Source organism: Camelus bactrianus, chromosome 7 (assembly GCF_048773025.1).
Source record: "Camelus bactrianus isolate YW-2024 breed Bactrian camel chromosome 7, ASM4877302v1, whole genome shotgun sequence".
NCBI lineage: Eukaryota > Metazoa > Chordata > Mammalia > Artiodactyla > Camelidae > Camelus > Camelus bactrianus.
The window spans coordinates 19,302,060-19,321,103 of record NC_133545.1 but is presented as its reverse complement, the minus strand read 5'-3'; the positions used below and the strand labels follow the sequence as shown (position 1 = coordinate 19,321,103).

Genomic DNA, 19,044 nt, shown 5'->3' with positions numbered 1-19,044 from the left:
TAAAATGTAAGGCTTTAATTTCATCCCATTTCATTTGAATTTGTGAAAACCTCAATGGGACATTCTTTACAGCAATGCTGCTCTCTTCTAAGTTGCAATGAAGAGAAGGCAGCAAAACAGTTTAGGAGAGAAAGTCATTCCTTTTCTCCCCCTCGCCCCACTACTTTAAGTCATTCTCTAAAATATGTGTTTTAACTCAGTCAGATCTTGCTTTTCCTAAGGCATCAGTGTTCATCACTCAAAAATAATTTTCATATGTGCATACTAAGACTAGCTATTGCTATATTGTAAATATTATAACAGTTTTATTCTCATTTTATATATACTCATGTATAACATGTATCATGAGTATAATTTACTTATTTAATTTAAAATATCAAAGGGGAATCCCAGTTTAGAACACTAGCTCCTTGAGCTATTTTTCCAAGATGGGAAGGCCAGGGGAGAATTGGGAGAATTGGGAACTACGCTTTGTCTCAGGGTCTCATCCCAAATGTTTAAACCCTTTCATGTTCTTAGGATCTAGAAATTGCTGCCTGCTGTTAAGCAAAATCACACACATTTTTTTTTTCTTTTTTCCCCAATCTACAGGTTTACAGCATACCAAGAAACATAGCAATTTGACTCCTAAAAGATTAAGTTCAGCTCAAAAATCAAATGCTAAGTAGCAAAAAGTTTCTAGACCTATAAATACCATGTTTTTTAAATTTTTATTTTTTAATTCAGAGTCAAAATTTTAGTGCCCTTAAATTAGGTTCACTTTGGCTTAAATAGCTACATGAAAAATAAATTTCAGCATTTGTTTTTTGTTTAGTCATCCTTCCTTAAAATTCCTTAGCTGTTTCAAATGTACTTCAGATGGGATGACAATGAGCCACAGAAAGAAGTCAGAAAGATAGAATGGTATTGGGGAAGGTATATGGAGCTGGGAATCACATGACCTGAATTCTAGTTCTGTTTCAACAACAAATTAGCAACAAGGCCTTAAAGAATCTAAGTTCCACAGGTATTTACTGGATATCTAGTAGGTTCAAGGCATTTTATAAGCTGTAGGCGTTACAAGAATAAGCAAGACATGGATCCTCAAGGAACTTATCATCTAGTAGGAAAGAAAGCATATTCACAAAACTATGGTATAATATGATATAGAATGTATGGGTAATGGAGTAGAATTTATGGGAGCACAGAGGAAATAAGCATAATTCCAGCCAAGAAGATCGGGGTGAAGAAAGTGATGGTTGGGGTGGTCCTGGAACTATGAGTAGGATTTCTGGGTGGGGCTGGAAAGGAAAGGTGTTCTAAACAGAAGGTATGGAGAGGTTGGGGAGGGGTGGGAGGAGGGAGAGGGAAGATAATGTAAGCAAAGGTGTATGGTAAGGAAATGCAGAGCTGGTTCAGGAAACTTGTTAGACAGGAAAGCACAGTTGATTCTGAATAATAATGGTAGATAAACTTTGACCACTAGATTAGAATCAGATTGTGGTAGAGCTTGAATTCCATTCTGAAGAATTTGGACCTTACTTGGTGGCGAAGGGGCCGCAAAGATAAAGAGCAGACCCATGAATGATCAGCTTTGCTAGAATTATTGCTCTGATGGCACTGAGTAGCATGAGTGGTGAGCAGAAAAAAAAGAAGGCTGGGGGATCAGTTAGAAAACGGTCATTGTAGGGTTCTGGTACTGGGAATGGTGGCTAGAGAAGGCAGATGCAAGAGACATTTTGGAGGGAAAATTGACAGGGGTTGTTGATGACTAGTTTTGAGATGCAAAAGATGACTGTGGTTTTGAGCACTGATGAGTGAGAGCATTGATGAGTGAGAGCATTGATGGGTGAGAGCATTGATGGAGATGCTGAGAATGAGGAGGTTTGCTGGGAAAGTGCTGTTTGATTTTGAGCATATTTAATCCATTCTGAACCAATCAGCTAATCATACAAAACACAAGTCAGTTCCTGACTCACCTCTTCCCAAAACCCTTCAATGCCTCCCTTTCCTACTTGGGGGTGGGGTGGGGGTGGGAATCCTCACAATGTGGGACAAAGCCATATGTATCCTAGCTGCCTATTTTCCCTTTGATCTCATCTCCTTCCATGACCCCCTATTCTCTGTATATGGGAGCCGCACTAGCCCTCTTGCTGTTCCTCCAATACTTAGAGCCTTTCTTGGTGTTTTCTCTGCCTGAAATCCTCTTTCCTCAGACCATTCTCATATCTTACTCCCTCACTTTCTTAGCTTTTACTTAAATACCACCTTTTTAGAAAGACTTTTCCTGATCATCCTATACAAAACAGCAACCACCAACCTTTCTCCCCTCTTTGGCACTTTCTCTCTCCCCACTTTGCTGTTCACCAAACCACTTATCACCCTCTGATATACTATGTATTTACTGGTTTACATCACAGCCTGCAAACTGAAGCAGTAAAATCAGATTAATAATGAAATAATCCAGTGTTTTCAAGGGTTGCAGTGAGGTTTGTTTCTCTTCCCCACCATCTTGGGGACTGTAAATTGATATAATCCCTTTGAAAAAAGCAATTTGGCAGTAAATATGAAGAGTCATAAAATGGTGATGTCCTGGAACATTTTATGTTTTGGAAATTCTGAAAATCAATTCTAAGAAGATAATCTAAACTATGAAAAACAAGATATACAGGAAAATACATATTGATATAATATTTGTAATATCAAGAAATTGGAAAAATTCTAAACATCTAACAATATAAGAAGAGAGTTAAATTAAGTAAATTACTGTTCATTTACTTAATGATATATTATTCACTGTTAAAAGAATAGTTATAAAAAAAAGAATAGTTATAAAAAGCTGGTTAGCAACAAGGAAAATGCTTACGAAATGTTATATTTAAGAGAACAGGAGCCACAATTGTATACAGTATGATTTCAGCTATCTTTAAATATGCAAACGAAAAAAGACTATGAGGAAATGAACCCAAGTGCAGATATTAAATACATTAGGCTAATGGGATTATAGGCTTATTTTTTTTTCTAAATCTTTCAGATTTTCTGTATTTAGGTTATATCCTTTCTGTAATGTGGCTATGTTATTTTTTAAAATAATCATTTTTTAACGATCAAAAGAAACTGAGCTGGTACAAGTGAGCTCATCCTCTGGACTGCGTGGTCAGGTATCAGCGGTTACTCTGAGTTTCTTAGCTCCCCCACCTCCTCACTCCTGACTGCTTCCACTCCTCCACTTGCCTGCATGATTTCAGACTGTGTCCTCCTGGTTGTGATGGTCACAATCATGAAACAACAGCGGCAGAAAGAACACAGTCTGCCCTGTGCCTCTTGATACTTACATGCACGGAGTGAGGCTAAGCCTCCTTATCCATGTTTCCTTCCTTTTTTTCTTATTTTAGCTACCTCTTCCCCCACTGGTAGACATTTAAGGTTCTTACTTTGCTTTTCTACACAGTGCTTATCACCATCTGATACAGTGTGTATTTACTTGTTTTACTATCACAGCTTAGACACTGAAGTGGTTAAAAAAAGAAATAATACAATATCTACCTACTAAGTGTCAGGTAAGCTCCTTATATGTATTACCTCAGTTTATCCTTATAAATCAGCAAAATAAATGTTACTTGTATTTTAGGAATGAAAAAACTGAGGCTTAAGCTAAACAACTTGCCCAAGCTCACGCATCTAGGAGGTTACCAAGTTGGAATCTTTCTGGTCTCAAGCCCTATACCCTTAGCCTTTACACTGATGAACACATGTTAATTATGAAGATAGACTAGGTTAATTTATTATGTAGACATTGCCCAGGTGAAGTAAGCAATTGAATAATTGAGTATTTCAACCTGAAACTCTCAATTAATTGATGACGAGTGCCTTTGTGTCTGAATTAACCAGCTCATCGCTTTAGATTTTCTCACTGTATTCCACAGTGTCTCAATAACTATTAGAGACCTTGAAATTATCAATTTGAAGTATTTTAAATATTTTGGATATCTGCAGTATTCTAAGTATTTACTTATTAACTGAAATAATTTTACCTGTCTTCATTAACAGCCTCCACTGAAGGACTTAGAAGCTCTCCTTTGGAACCAAGAGCAACTTTTTTTGATAAAACAAATCCTTAGTTATTAAATATTAAGTTACATGTTTTCAACTGGTTATTTGGACTAAAGAATTGAGACTATTAATAGAAGATATATAAGATGTCAAAAGGAATGTAAAATCCAGTTATGACTAATGCTATTTCAGAGGAAATTTTAACAAAAAGAGATTTTCCATTTAATAACCCATTTATTTCAAGCAACAGTCAGTTTTATAAAGATTCTAAGCAAATTTGTTGTAATGAGAGTGAAGGAGTTGAAAAGAATTTTCCAAGACATGTCACTCATAATGTTCACCACTATCATATCTCAGCAGTATTCTTGTCTGCCTTCTTTGGCTGAAGTTCCTTGTAGGAAACTCCTGACATAGATGTTAGAAGTCATAACATGATCATCCTCATCATAGCGAATATTTTTGAGAACGTACTATAAGCCAGACTTTGCTACCTATTGTACTTGATTATCTCATTTTAATGCTCAGTATCCAATAAAGTAGGCACTATTGTTATATCCATTTTATAGATAAAGGAACTGAGGCACAAAGGTATTAAGTAACTTGTTGAAGAGACAGTGTTTTAAAATGAAACAGAAGCTATGTTTTACTAGTTATTTCGCCTTCTCTGTGAGCTGAGAGAATAACATTTTTAAAAGGAATGTCAAGTGTGACTTTACAGCTTTTATGTTAAAAGGAGGAGTGAAAGGCTTTTTGAATTGTTGTGGCTGTTATGCCAGTGAGTAATTCCAGTGGAGAAGTGGTCCAGTGAGAGTTGAAATTTTAAAACCGTAAGTCTGAGAGAGTGTGTTTTCCTTAGTCTGTGCTTCCCTCACAACTCCTTCCCCTATCAGCCTGTGCTGTAAACGCCCCTTTGCTGTAAGAGTGTTTTAACTGGTGGAGCTGTCCTTGGTCTGAGGTATCAGAGAAGGAATAGTTCGCCTGGGGTCTCTGACTTCTCACAAAGTTACTGGGCTTCTCAGTTGATTCGTAGAAATCTGCCAACCCATCATGTAGAACAGATTAGGAGAATTCTTAGGAGAGACCATTAAAACTGTAAAGTACTTCATTACAGTACATTTTTTACTTTTCTCTCCACTTAAGCGGAGCTTTCTCACTTAGGTCAGGAAATGGGGACCCTGAAGTTCACTTACCTCAATAAAATAGTTTTGAATACATACTTTGTGCCTAATACAGTTCTAAACACCACAAAAGATGAAGATAAGTTCCTGCCCTCAAAGACTTTACATTCCAGTGATAAGACTCACACATAATATAGTTTAAACAGTCGATGCCATAAAGAGATGGATGAGAAGCCAATAGAGTGCCATGGGTACCAAGAATTAAAAGTTCAAAGCAGAGTAATGAGAGACCAAGGAGGATGCTAAAGCAGTGGGGTGGGGGTGGGGGGCCTTCAGGGAACAGGAGATTTTATATAGGTCTTAAAGAGGAGGAAGCTAGCTACAGAACAGAGTAGTTTGAATCCACTTATCTAAAAATGAAGCAAACAAAAACTATATGTGTATATTAAATGCAGAGAGAAATTGTTGGAAAGATACCAGCAAAATGGGAGGAGGGAGTGTGGTCAGCAGGTGGTGGGGGAGGGGAGGGAAGGGCTAAAATTCACAAGGACTTTCAGTTTTTGCTGTACATATACTTCCATATTGTTTGAATACTTTCCTAAAGAGAATGTAGTCGTGCATTATTTTGTTTAATTAAAATATACAAATTTTACAAAAAAGAATGAGTAGGCTTGGGTTTGTTAAGCAAAAGGAAGAAAATATTCCAGGTAAGAACAACTTGCATCAATGCCTGAAGGTAGAAAGGTACGGGGTACATTTGGGGAACAATGAATAGGCAAGCGAGACCAGCACAGAAGGGATGTGGTAGAAGGGTAAATTGGGACCAGTGGAGAAAGGCTATGAATGCAAGATCTAAGATTGTGAGCCTTTCATCTTTGACTGGAAGAAATGAAGAACCGTTAAAGGATTTGCTTTGGGGCTGATTAATATAGGTGAACAAGGATTAATTTATCAGTGAGCATACTTGATGACCCAGCAAAGTTAAAGAATATGAATTCAAGTCTGCCTATCTTGAACACCACAAATGGCCATAGAAATGTCTCCTATAGTAACTGGGGCAAGAAAGACTCTGACTTAGGCAAACCTGTTGTTAAGATTCTTCAGAAACCACTAAAAGAAATGCTGTCAAATGCAATTGGGGAGCAGCCACTTATATTTGATCCACAGTATTAGTTTCACCATAAATCTCTGTGTAATGTTTGACATCTATGATAAATATTTCAAATGTATGAGGGAGATTTCAACTCCTAGCATATGAGGAATGGCTGAGTTAAATTTATAAAATTTGAGTAAAACTTACTGGATTTTAAAAATGAAAGTCAGATTATTCTGTAATATGGTATTTGTTTTAGTTAGTTTGTCTTTTCCTTGGTGAATTGGTGAAATCAATATTTTCTTTAAACTTCTGCTTATAATTATAGCACTATTCAAACACTGTGTGTGTACACATTATATTTTATTCACACACACACACACACACACACACAGAGGCAGCAGAGTAATCATGCAACAGATAGAGTATAACAAAAATCTTGAGCTGCCTGGGATTGGGGGAGAAACTAACCTACAAGCCAATCTTGAAGGAAACATTAAATTTAATATGATGAAATATACTGTTGCTATTTAATCTTGAGTCATGTATTGTGACTCATTTTAAATGACTGGATTCTGGGTGAGGTGAATCTCTTTATTGACCAATAAATGGAAGAGGGACACATCAGAGTCTAGAATGATGATATGAATTAGGTTTGTAAAAAAAAAAAAATGGTCTTTATTGCAAATTATCTCGTAACCTGAAGTGATGTTTGAGGAAGAAACTGACAATTAAATTTATTTTTTTCAGTTTTCATTTTCCCTCTTCTTCAAACTTAAAGATTTTTAATCTCCCATATTTCCCCTCATCACCACTCCCTACCCTGTCTATCTTTTTTCAGAGAGGCAGATGGCATTCTTAATAGGCAAAATTGGGTTTCCTTGCCTGGTGAAGAGAAAACAAGTATCAGGAGATAAGAAAGATCCAAAAAACAAAAGCTTTATAAATTACATGGAAAGAAAGATTCCTGATTTCATATGTTGCATTTCCCTCAGAACCCTTTCTTTGTTTTCTTTTTCTTTTTCCTTTTTTCTTTTTTTTTTTTGTATGCTGTGTGTTTATTTTTATTTATTTATTTATTTTATTGAGTTATAGTCATTTTACAATGTTGTGTCAAATTCCAGTGTAGAGCACAATTTTTCAGTTATACATGAACATAAATGTATTCATGTCACATTTTTTTTTTTTTTGCTGTGAGATACCACAAGATCTTGTATATATTTCTCTGTGCTATACAGTATAATCTTGTTTATCTAGTCTACATATGCCTGTCAGTATCTACAAATTTTGAAATCCCAGTCTGTCCCTTCCCACCCCCTGCCCCCTTGGCAACCACAAGTTTGTATTCTATGTCTATGAGTCTGTTTCTGTTTTGTATTTATGTTCTTTTTTTTTTTTAATTCCACATGTGAGCGATCTCATATGGTATTTTTCTTTCTCTTTCTGGCTTACTTCACTTAGAATGACATTCTCCAGGAACATTCATTTGCTGCAAATGGCATTATTTCATTCTTTTTATGGCTGAATAGTATTCCATTGTATAAATATACCACATCTTCTTTATCCAGTCATCTGCTGATGGACATTTAGGTTCTTTCCATGTCTTGGCTATTGTAAAAAGAAAAATATGGAACACTTCACGAATTTGCATATCATCCTTATGAAGGGACCACGCTAATCTTCTCTTCTTCTCTGTATCTTTCCAATTTTAGTACATGTGCTACCAAAGCGAGCACTTCTTTGTTTTTCTTAATCCTTCTCTATCTTTTAAAATTACTTTGTGGCATCTCTTCCTATCTCGGGGATGAGGGCAGCATAAAGTTATCTGTTTTCCATGTGTTGGGAGAAGGCAGGAATGCAAGATGACCCTGTGCTTACATGATTAGATAGACTCATATACATTTTAGGAGGACAATTTTGGGGACCAAAAAAATTATCCGGGGGAGGGTATAGCTCAGTGGTAGAGCACATGCCTAGCATGCACAAGAGTCTGGATTTAAGCCCCATTACCTCCATTAAGAAAAAAGTAAATGAATAAATGAAATCTAATTACTCTCCCAAAAAATTCTGTTAAAAAAAATCTTCTAAACCAAAAAAAAACACAAAAAAATAAAAAAAAACATTATTTTAATGTAGTTCGTAACACTGATTTTCTCAGTTCCATCCAGTAAATATATATTACTATCTCAAGCTGAATTTTTAAAAAATTCATGTAGTCCTGATAGGATTGTGCTAATCAACCGGGTTACAGAAGGAGTACAGATTCTGAGCTTCTAGGACAATTCAAACAGAGGAAGTCTGTTCTCTGCTTCTCTCCTCTCTGTTTTTGTTTCTCTGTCTCTCCTCCCCAGTCTGTCTTCCACCATGATAAATGGGCACCCTATATATATCTTCATTTGGGAAGCAATACATGGTTTGAATTGTATCTAAGTCTGAACCCCCATAGTTGGAAAAAAAACTTCTTCCTGAGTCTGATGTTCTCTTACACATGGAAAGAAGATGGAGCTTCTGTGAATGACAACAGCTTAAGCAAAAGCTGAGAAAGGATATTTATGAGTGCAGAAGTTGGCGAGAAGGTCATTCTCAGCAGAAAAATGGGAGCTGATTTTGCAATCACACAAAACCTTTTTTTCAAGAGAGCAAAGAGTGAAGACTGGTGAAGATTTGATACACTAAGATAATGCTGAGAGAAATTAGCAACAGCTAGAGAGGTAGGAAATATTTTGGACCAAAAAATTAACCACCCTCAGTTTACCTATCTGTACATCAACATGTTTGAGATAAAACCATAGAAAAATATGCAAACACATAAATATTACTCTGCTGATGCTATTACAGGTCCCCAAAAGCAAAGGAATGAATACCCCGTTCATTCCCAGTTGACATCAGATAGTTTATCAATGGCTTGTGACCTGAAATGTGTTAAGAAACTTACTATCTTCAGTTCATTTCTGCTTTCCCTCTAAGTTCAGGGATAAAACTTTTAAGTCTCTCATTTATGTAGTATGTCCATTAAATTTAATTTTATTAAAATATATAAACATATTCAATACTTATAATTTATATAGCCTGTATGTTTATAATTTACTTATATGAAATAATTATTATAATATACAATTAATTGTATTTTCTGTTGTATTTATAATACCATTAATATAGTCATGTATTTTCATATATTACTGTACTTGCTCATGAAAATCCTTTTTTTGACCTATTTAAAAATACTATAAATACTTCAATATTTTGCTTTTGTGATTAAAAAATGTTTTATTTTGTGAGGTTTTTTAAAAAAAATTGATATGTTTTTTCTTTTTGTATCCAATAGCTAAATTTAGAGGTTCTGCCTTATGTCACAAATAATCCTTGTTGGTACAAAAAGTTTATATTTGGGGGACCATAGATACTTCTTGTCCTTTAAGCCTTATTTATGAAATTCTTGTCAATTGTTTCCTAATGTCCCTCTCATTAGCTTGCCAGCAATAGGCAAAAATAAAGCTGGGGCTGTGTCATAAAAATTCACTGGCCCACATTCATCCTTTTTCAGCAGAGTTTACTCAATAGTGTTCCCCATTCAGCTACTGTGCCAGCCAACGGAAACAGCTAGTTGTTGTCTGAAATGAAGAATAATTGGAAACATGGTGCCTGTTTCTTTTCCTGCAAGTAACAATTCATCCATTTAACATTCTTTTGGTGCTCTGGAATACTGTGCTAGACGGCGTTGTGTTCACTGCTCAGTGGAGGCCAAACGGGGAAATGTTAACCTTCTATCCTGCCCTGACCCTCCCAACGGAAACAGTGACAGCCATCTGATGGCCTGGCACCTCTGCCTAGAGTTAGTTACAAATGGTATTAACAGCTTTATGCAGGTAAATGGACATCAAGCTGGAAAATGCTAGGCCCAGAGGGATAATAATATTCATAAAAGATAACTTTCTATCTGTTATGACCCTAACTCTAGAGACAAAAGCACAAAGCCCAGAAAGGTTAAGTAACTCGCCCAAGGTCACACAGCCAGCAAGCTGGAGAACAAACTGTCTGGTTCCATCACCTTTCTTCTGTACCCAAACCACAATATGCTTTCAACTTTGATGGCCAAGTACATGATTGATTTTGTAAGTGTTCCATACACATATAAAAAGATTGCATATTCTCTTTTTGTAAGGTATAAATTTATGGGTTTTTATACTATATACTAAGCACACATATATACTCTTACATACATGCATATATAATAAGCTTATAGATTATATCATTCTAGTCTTACTTGCTTTTGACTTCATATATCAAATTTTGAAAGAGGTGGCTACCTACTGCTAAGGCTGTAATTTTTATCAAATTATGCTTGTCTTTCTAGTAGTTTTGGTTTGTTAAAAAATTTGCACTGTTTTTTAGTTCTTAATAGCTTACAACTATTATATTTTTTCATGTTTATATCCATACCACAGGAAATTGAGCTGGCTGCATAAAAATGATACTGAAATAATAGTGGCTTAAATAAATAGAAATGTATTTTTCTTAAACATGACAGTAAAAGAAGTTCAGGGCTGGTAGAGTGGTTCCATGGTCATCTGGAATACAAGCTCCATTTGTTTTTCTGTTTTGTTACCTTTAGTAAGTGGTGTTTGTTCTCCCAGTCATGGTTGCAAGATGGTTCCTGCAGCTCCAGCCATCACATACATATCCCAGTCAGAAGGAAAAAGAAGAAGGCAGAAAGGAATAGCTTCCAGCTGAATTAGACTTCAACAGGCCCCACTCACAAACTTCTGCTTACAACTTATTGTCCACCCCTAATTGTAAAAGAGGATGGGAAAAATAATTTGTGTCTGGATACATTGCTATGACAAATTAAATCGAGGTTTTGTTAGGAAGGCTGACAAGGAATGGACATTGCATAGGCATCTTAGCAATCTTTGCTACAGTGCCTTTAATCATTCCATCCTCTTGTGCCTATGTAATATTAGCTTTGGGCCTGGAATTTGATATTAATATTGCTATTTATGTTTCTGGATTGGCCTGACATATGTCTGCCCAATTATTTATCTTCAAACTTCCTTTGTTACTTTATTTGAAGTAAGTTTCTTATACATAGCTTAATTTTGGGTTTGGAGCGTTATCTGAAAGTTTGTTTTTTGAAAGGGAAATGCAACTCATTCAAATTTTTAGTGACACACTTATTTTTATTCATTCCTTTTTATTAATTAAGAATAAGAAAACTTATTATACCTTATTGTTGTTTCTCCTCCCCGTCCCCTTGCTTTCCTTAGGTTCACTGGCTTGATCCTTTTTTAAAAGTTTTTTCCCCCTATCTGTTACGTTGAAAGTGCTTACTTCCCTTCAATAAATACATGCTTTTTTTCTGACTGAGTAACCATATCCCTGTATCGCAGAGATTCATTGTGAACATGCTGAGGAAGAAATGCAATTTATTTCTTCCATAGTGAAGTAAGGTCATTGGCACAATGCACTCATTAAGGAAGTTTTTTCCTCACTCCCTTCAATATCACACGTAGACAGCACGTAGATAGCAAGGAACTCTCTTAAGCAGAGCTGGAGATGAGCCCAGTTCTGACTGAGCGCCACCTCTGTGTGCAGCACTTTCCAGATTCCTTTCAGAGTCTAACTACTGAAGCACAAAGGAAAGCTATTATCCTGGACTCTAAAAGTTCACATGGGAATGAATTATGAAAAGTATTCACCATTACACTTCTCTGAGTCTTTACTGAATGCAAAACAAGTCACCATGAATAATAAAGCAAATAACAATAATGAGTAACACTGCATTATACTTTGTGGCTTGCTATCCCCAATGCATTTGGTTTAAAAGTTTTAAAACCTTTTTCTTTGGAGGGCTTGAGCTGTACAAAGTTTTTGACAGTTCTGCAAGGAACTTGCCTATGAAATTTAGCTTTAGATTACTTGGTGAAATTATTAAGCCTTTTTTTGATACTTTTACATTTACATGAATATATTACTTGTTAAAGGAGCTTTTTTTCTCTCATCTGGCTCCAAATTATGCCTTCCACCTCATGCCACAGCAGTACGTTTGTTCCCAAGAGCAATCAAAGGATCCCAAAATTGAGCAAATGGTTGTGTGTTAACATCTAGGTAGGAATTTTACTGTTTTTACCATGGGAACTGTATAAAAGAAGAAATCAAAGTTTTGTTAAAGCCATATAACTTCTACTCAATTTCATCATTCTAATTTATGTCTTTTTAAAAATTATTATTATTTTAGATTTCCTGTGGGTATGATTTGGCTACAAATTGGTATACATTTTGATAAATCTTAGAGTAATAATTTTATAGAGCAAACTATTTGTACTCTGCAAAAACTTTATATATATATATATATATATATATATATATATATATATATATATATATATTCACATAAATAAGTTAACCTATTACATACAAGAAAGTCTCCACCTTAAAACATCTGGATTGTAATATTTGTCCCTGAGACTCTCTCTGCCTTTAGTATCAAGAATGGAGTGACCTTCTCATTCTGCCACCTGTTACATAGTGTTGGGGCAAAGGGACAAAGTATCAGATCTGTTGCTAGAAGTGTTTCCTTTCCCATGGTAACTCTTTGCCTGTAAGATTTTAGGCAAAGAGAGCAAGGCACAGTGTTATAGGAAGAGAATAATTAACAGATTAATTAATTTAAAATCTACTATTGCTTCCTCTTCTTAAGTATTTTTCCTCTAGTATTGACCATAAAAGGAGCTGGGCTCACTTCAGCCCCAGAGAAATGAGAGAGATTTGAGATTGAGAAAGAAAAGTATCTGATGAAAATAAAATTATTTTAGGAAAATATATATCAATAAACATGCTGTCACATTTGATCATTAAGATTTATAGGCATCTAGTGTGAATTTAATTTGACTGGCTACTAATGCTGATTAAATATCAGGCTTCACAAGATTGACCATATGTTGAAGCTGGATGACTGACAGGTTCATAAGAATGGAAGGTGGGTGCATTTTTACTATTCTTTCTCCTGCGGGGTATGTTTGACATTTTCTATAACAAAAAGTTGGTGAGGGGGAGTGTGTCTATAGCTCAGTGGTAGAGTGCATGCTCAGCATGAATGAGGTTTGGGTTCAATCCCCAGTACTTCCATTAAAATAATTTTTTTTTTAAGTTTTGAAAAGAAAGTAAATGAAGTTTCTGAAAACTATTCTACATTGCTTGATTCTGAAAAAGAGATTCCTCTTTTTATGGCCTATAAAAAGAGAATCATAAATATCTTCATCAATGGAGTTCAAAACTGGTCTGGATTCAATATGCCAACAAAATATTTCAACCCTGCAGTTGACACTGTATAATTAAACCTGGGGGAAAAAATCAGCTTGCATAGCTTTCATGAATTAATTGAAAACACTAAAATTGAAAAATTTCAGGAAGAGATGACAATACTTACCAGAAACAAGTCATCAGTTCTCTAGTTATTTTTACTTTCATGTTGTTAGACCCAGAGTATTAGATGAGAAGTCAGAAATCTCTATAAGCTAATCCCCAGAATATACAACTCATTTTATGTCTCAGTGTCTCCATTTTTTTTCTCCAGTTAAGTGAGTAGAAAAATCTACAACTAAACTATATCTTCCAGAAACATTTGAGGAATAATCATGTTTGAAAGATTTTTCTAATGTATCATATAGAATTCTGTTACTGCAGAGGGATCATCTCCTCTGCTAAGAACAAATAGAAAAGAAAGAATATAGATAAGTGAATAACTCTAAAAGTCAGTTTCATAGTGTCATCTCTTTGTAAAAATTTCTCATACAAGGTGTCACGTTTTTCATTTTCTTCTCAGCTGGCCTGGGCTTAGAGTGATGCTCTGTCACTCTCATATCTGAAGCACATGCTAGAATAGAGAAACATACGTAATCCTTGCCTTGGGTACAATTTGAGGGCATTGATGTAGCACAGAAAGGTTCTGAAATCCTAGGGGGTTACAAATGCATTGATCTAGGAGCCCTATGTGATAGATGTGACCATGGCATGCTTTGTGACTTTTTGGTTGGTTTGCTTAGATTTCAATTAAATTTTAAAGTAACTACCAGGTGAAATACACTAGGGGACATTTTACACAGTTTCAAGAAGATGTGGAGTGGCTTTGCCACTCAGATAAAATTAAATCCTAAGAAATAAAACCCCTAAAGGAACTGAATAGAGGGGAGAAGGAAAGATAGTAACTTATCGTTAAAAATCAATCAGATATTTACTAAGTGCTTCTACTGAAGATTTCTCACATTTCAATAGCTAGCAAATCTTGATTTGCAAGATACTTTCACATACGTTATCTTATTTGATCCTCCCAACAAACTGGTAAGGTAAGTGGGGCAGTCTTAAGATGAGGAAATTGCTTTTCAGAGGCTTATGTGCTTCCTTCAGCCCTTATTCCCAGCTGAAGGGGGCAGAGGCAGAGAAGCTACCTAGGACTTCAGATATCCTCCTGTGGTCATTCCCCTTTGACCACCGGTATTGCACTCTTCCATTCTGTGTTTGGTCAGAGGATTCAAAAGAAGTCAAGACATGATCCCTGCCCTCCATGTGTTCATGATCTAGATTAGAAAAATACAAGTTTTATATAAGGAAACAAGCAGAGAACAAAGTGTTAAATTGTATGAAATGGGCTATAAATACAGTAACTCTGGATTCCCTTAATTAAAAAATAAGATGCTATAAATTCTACCAAAGTGCTGAAAAATGTGTTTGTAGGTGCCCAGGAACACTGGTCAACTGGATGTTTCTCAAGTCTTCCAGCCAGGCCATCAGTGCTTTCCTGGAAAGTCCCATGATTAATTTCTAACTGGGAGGAGAGCCGGTAGAGGAGAAAGGGGAAGAGAAGATCTTCTTATACCATGTCATGTCTTGCAGGAACAGTCTCGCACGGCTCAGCAGTGTCACATGGTTGCTTGTAAGAGCCAATTCTTGAATCGTCAAATATTCTTATAGGCCTCTGCTGTGCCTCAAACTGAGAACTGGAGGCTTGTGAGCACTAGTCCTGGCCCTGGCACATCTTTGTTAGGCCCTCTAAGCCATCGGTGGAGGCCACCATCAAGTTGCCTTTTTGCCTCCTCTTATTTACCTAATTGCAAAGGGAGTAAAGAGGGATTCTGAAGAAAACTGCCTGGAGGCAGGAGATTAGGCACATTTGTTCTACACTCAGAGGGACCAGCTGTGTATGGAAGGGACATACCCACTTGAGAGGAGGAGAAGGTGGTGGAAGAAATCAGCTTGGAGTTCCAATGCTGTGTAACGTTGTGTGAGTAAATGCGAAGGTGCACTTTGGAGGCACTATCAACATCTCTAACAACGTTGGTCGCTTATACTGAGCATCTGAGGGCAAATGTGAACATGATTCTGAGTCCTAGTCCAAGCACATACCTGGTACCACCAGACCACACATGTCCTCAAAGATGCATCTTTTGAATTATTTTTCCAAGAGTGCCAATGGGTTTATGCTGAGTCACTCAAGCTCTCATTTCATCCAGTGGTTGTGAACGTGGGCTCTGGAACCAGCTCTGTCACACCTAGCGGTGTGACCTTGGGCAAGTTACTTAAAAATTCTCTACACCTCCAATTCCCCATATATGAAATGATGATAAGTATACTAGCCACCCCAGAAAGTCGTTATGAAAATTAAATGAGATTAGATGTATAAAGAGCTTAGAACACTGCCAAGCACATATTATGTACTCTGTGCTAGCTATTTTCATTCATTCATTAATCTAATATTAATTTAAAATCTCTGCTCTGGACATGCTAGATGTTGAGAAGTTAAGACAAATAAGACACAATGTGCCCTCAGTGGGCTTATACTCTGTAGTATAGTCTTGTGTTTTATTTATCTTTTTTGCCTAGCACAAGAGTTGTGAGGTATTTGATAAACATCTTTGAATGTATGATTGGATTGGAGAAACAGGCAAGTATACTGATAATTGCAGTTAAATGGCTATATTTAATATTGTCTGATATGTAGTAAGTGCCTGGCACCATACAAGCATTTTTAACAATTTTAATTATTAACTTAGTAGAATAAATGCGAGACTGAGTGTGTGGACTGGATGGAGGCTGAGGGCGAGGAGGTGGAGGTGCACTCAGGGAAGTCTTCCAAGAGGCAGTATCATTGAGCTGAGTTCTGATCAGCGAGTGGGCGTTAGCCAGTAAGAGAAGAGGGCTAAGTGTGTTCCAGGCAGAAGGAACATTGTGTGCAGAGCTAGAGAGGCGTGAAATAGCACAATACATTCAGGGAGCTCCAAGTAGGCAAGTACGAAAGGAGCCCCATCCTCCTTGTGACAGACAGCATGCATTTGTTAAATGAGTAGTTAAGATTAGAGGCTGGGAAATGAAACAAACAAATGAGACATCACTTGTGTCACCCCGGCCTTTAGCATTAACTAAATACAGAGTCATGGAATAAGTGGCTAGGAAGTTTTAAGTTGTTCACTATAGTACTTGCCTTAGTACAAATTCTGTTAGTCTATATGGCATTGCTTTATAGTCAGTCCCTTCTTGTTTTCTGATGGAGGAAATAAATTCACTTAATTTATCTGTTTTTTTTTTCCAAAGTAATTGAGATGAATTACAATAACATTGATAGGATCGTGGTTATAGGTGAAGATGTTTTTGCACAGTAACATAGATTGCTTTAGATCAGGGGTTAGCAAACTGTGGCCTAAGGGCCAAATCTGATCCACTGCCAGTTTTTATAATTAGGCTTTTTGGGAACACAGCCATGCCCATTTGTTTACACACAGTCTAGAGCTGCATTAGCACTACAGTGGGGGAGTTGAGTAGTTGTGACAGAGACTATGGCCTGCAAAGCCTAAAATATTTACTAGTTGGCTCTTTATAGAAAATGTTTGCCAGTCTTGCTCTAGAGTCATCTCTTCCAATCTGATAAGTAAAAACCACCCAAATATTTAAAACAGGGGGTTGATTTGGTTTTAGAACCAACATGGCAAACAGTAGGTTATTAAATTTTTAAAATTCACTACCGAGGAGAGAGAAGATTACAAATATGTTAGCCATAAAAGGTACAATAAACATGAATAAATGAATGAACACAGATTCTGTGACTGGACTTCAAATTTGACTCTGAGCTTCCTGAAAGCCAGGGGGGAAAAAACCAAAGAATGGAATTGGTTATCTGTATTAGTTACTTATTGCTTCATAACTTATATGAATATTATTGCTTAAAACTTAGTGGTTTAAAATAACTACCATTTACTGTTTCTCATGGGACCATGAGTTGGCTAGATGGTTCTGTTAATCTAGCCTGGGCCTGGCTGATCTTGGTGGGTTTGCTCATGCATTTGTGGTCAGCTGGTATGTTAGCTCTGGGCGGGCTGGGCTGGGCTGGCCTCAGCTAGGATTACTCATCTCTATGCCACACGATCTCTCATCCTCCAGGAGGCTAGCTGGAGCTTATTCACATAGCAGTGGCAGTTTCCAAGAAAGTGGAAGCACGCACTTGAGACTTAGGCTTGGAACTGGTATACCACAGCTTGAGTTACATTCCAGTGGCCAAAGCAAGTCAAATGGCCAGCCCAGATTCAAAGCGGGGGGAGACAGACTCTAACAAGGGTGGGGAGAAGCTGCAAAGTCACATTACAAGGGGGCAGGGAACCAGGAGGGAGAGAACTGGGGCTGTGATTGAAATCAATCAATCAGCATCTAAACCTGCACGCATTCCAACCATAAATTTAAAATAACAAAGTTGTCTCAGTGGCCTAACGTGGAAAGGAGTATTCATCATACGTCTGTTCAGCCCCACCCAAAGATATGAATCATCACTGTCTTCAGCTAAGAGGACCAATGTCTTCTTGCTAATGACAGATGCAGAGGAGTGGAAGGAAGCCTGTCAGAAATGTGACAGCATATCAGATGAGACCCAGACCCATATTAAAATACTATCTTGATGAATTTCCCCAGGGCATCAGACTTGGTTTTAATGAGTTAAGGGGATAAGGAAAACCACTATCATAGAAGTAACCTAAACTAAATGTTAGCCTCTGCAACTACAGACCTATAATATTCTTGCTGACCATTCCCACTCCCACTTCCATTATCAGGTGGTATTAAAATTGGTCACTGTTTTCAAAGGCAACATTGCTATCTATAGATATGGATGTGATTGAAAAGATGGAAAAAAGTCTCTTAAAAACTCACTAGCCATGTGATGATTTTTTTAAATTTATTACTTTTATTACTTTAAAAATTTTTTATTTTAAAAAATTTAAAAATTTATTTCATTATTATCAAACTTGCCCTAATAAATAATGTTAAGTATTAAATAGCAACAATGATGTCAGGAATCCTTAACTGTTCTTTTTATGGTACCATGGGCTGTCAGTAAGAAGAGAGTAAACATGAGTAGCCCTTGCTCCTTAGAGTTATTCAGAGTCCCCCAAAACTTAAAAAAAAAAAGGCAAAACATTAAAAACAAAAGCAAAACTCCAAAACCTTTTGGATAAAGCCACACAACCTAGGTTTGAGAACATTCTGGCCTAGAGCCAGTCAGGGTGCTTGGCCTTGTTTGCAAGAAGCTGACACATTTACACGTGGCCTTCCATGGAGCTGCCATCATCAGACTTGTGTCGTAGTAACAGCAGTGCATGGGGAGGAACATGACAGAATTCAGGGAACTATCAGACATCTGTTGACTTGGACATCAGGACCAGCTGTGAAGGGAAATCTACTTCACTTAGATCCAGTGAAAAAGCTACAGTCTAAGGGAAGAACTAAGCTGTTGACATTATTGAAGAGCTGAGGGCAAAACCTTGA

The 19,044-nt window shown here is 36.7% G+C and overlaps 1 protein-coding gene, 1 long non-coding RNA gene and 1 pseudogene across 7 annotated transcripts in view; 1 reads left to right on the top strand and 2 right to left on the bottom strand.

Annotated features, from left to right (window-relative positions):
* MKLN1 (muskelin 1) overlaps positions 1 to 19,044 on the top strand; it is a 312,347-nt gene that overhangs the window by 36,363 nt on the left and 256,940 nt on the right. The window lies entirely within an intron of this gene.
* The window catches only part of LOC123614681 (uncharacterized), a 111,245-nt gene that overhangs the window by 4,812 nt on the left and 87,389 nt on the right, over positions 1 to 19,044 (bottom strand). The window contains exons 4-5 of one of the 4 annotated variants that reach the window (XR_012508089.1): positions 10,850 to 11,030; positions 6 to 7,851 (exon numbers count right to left, since the gene is read on the bottom strand). The exons of 1 other annotated variant lie outside the window; for it this stretch is intronic. This is a non-coding gene — a long non-coding RNA (uncharacterized LOC123614681). Of the gene's footprint in view, positions 1 to 5; positions 7,852 to 9,500; positions 11,031 to 19,044 lie in introns of those variants that run through there. 2 more of the 4 variants (XR_012508087.1, XR_012508088.1) reach the window with 2 other exon arrangements.
* LOC123614720 (U6 spliceosomal RNA) lies at positions 7,865 to 7,979 on the bottom strand (annotated as a pseudogene).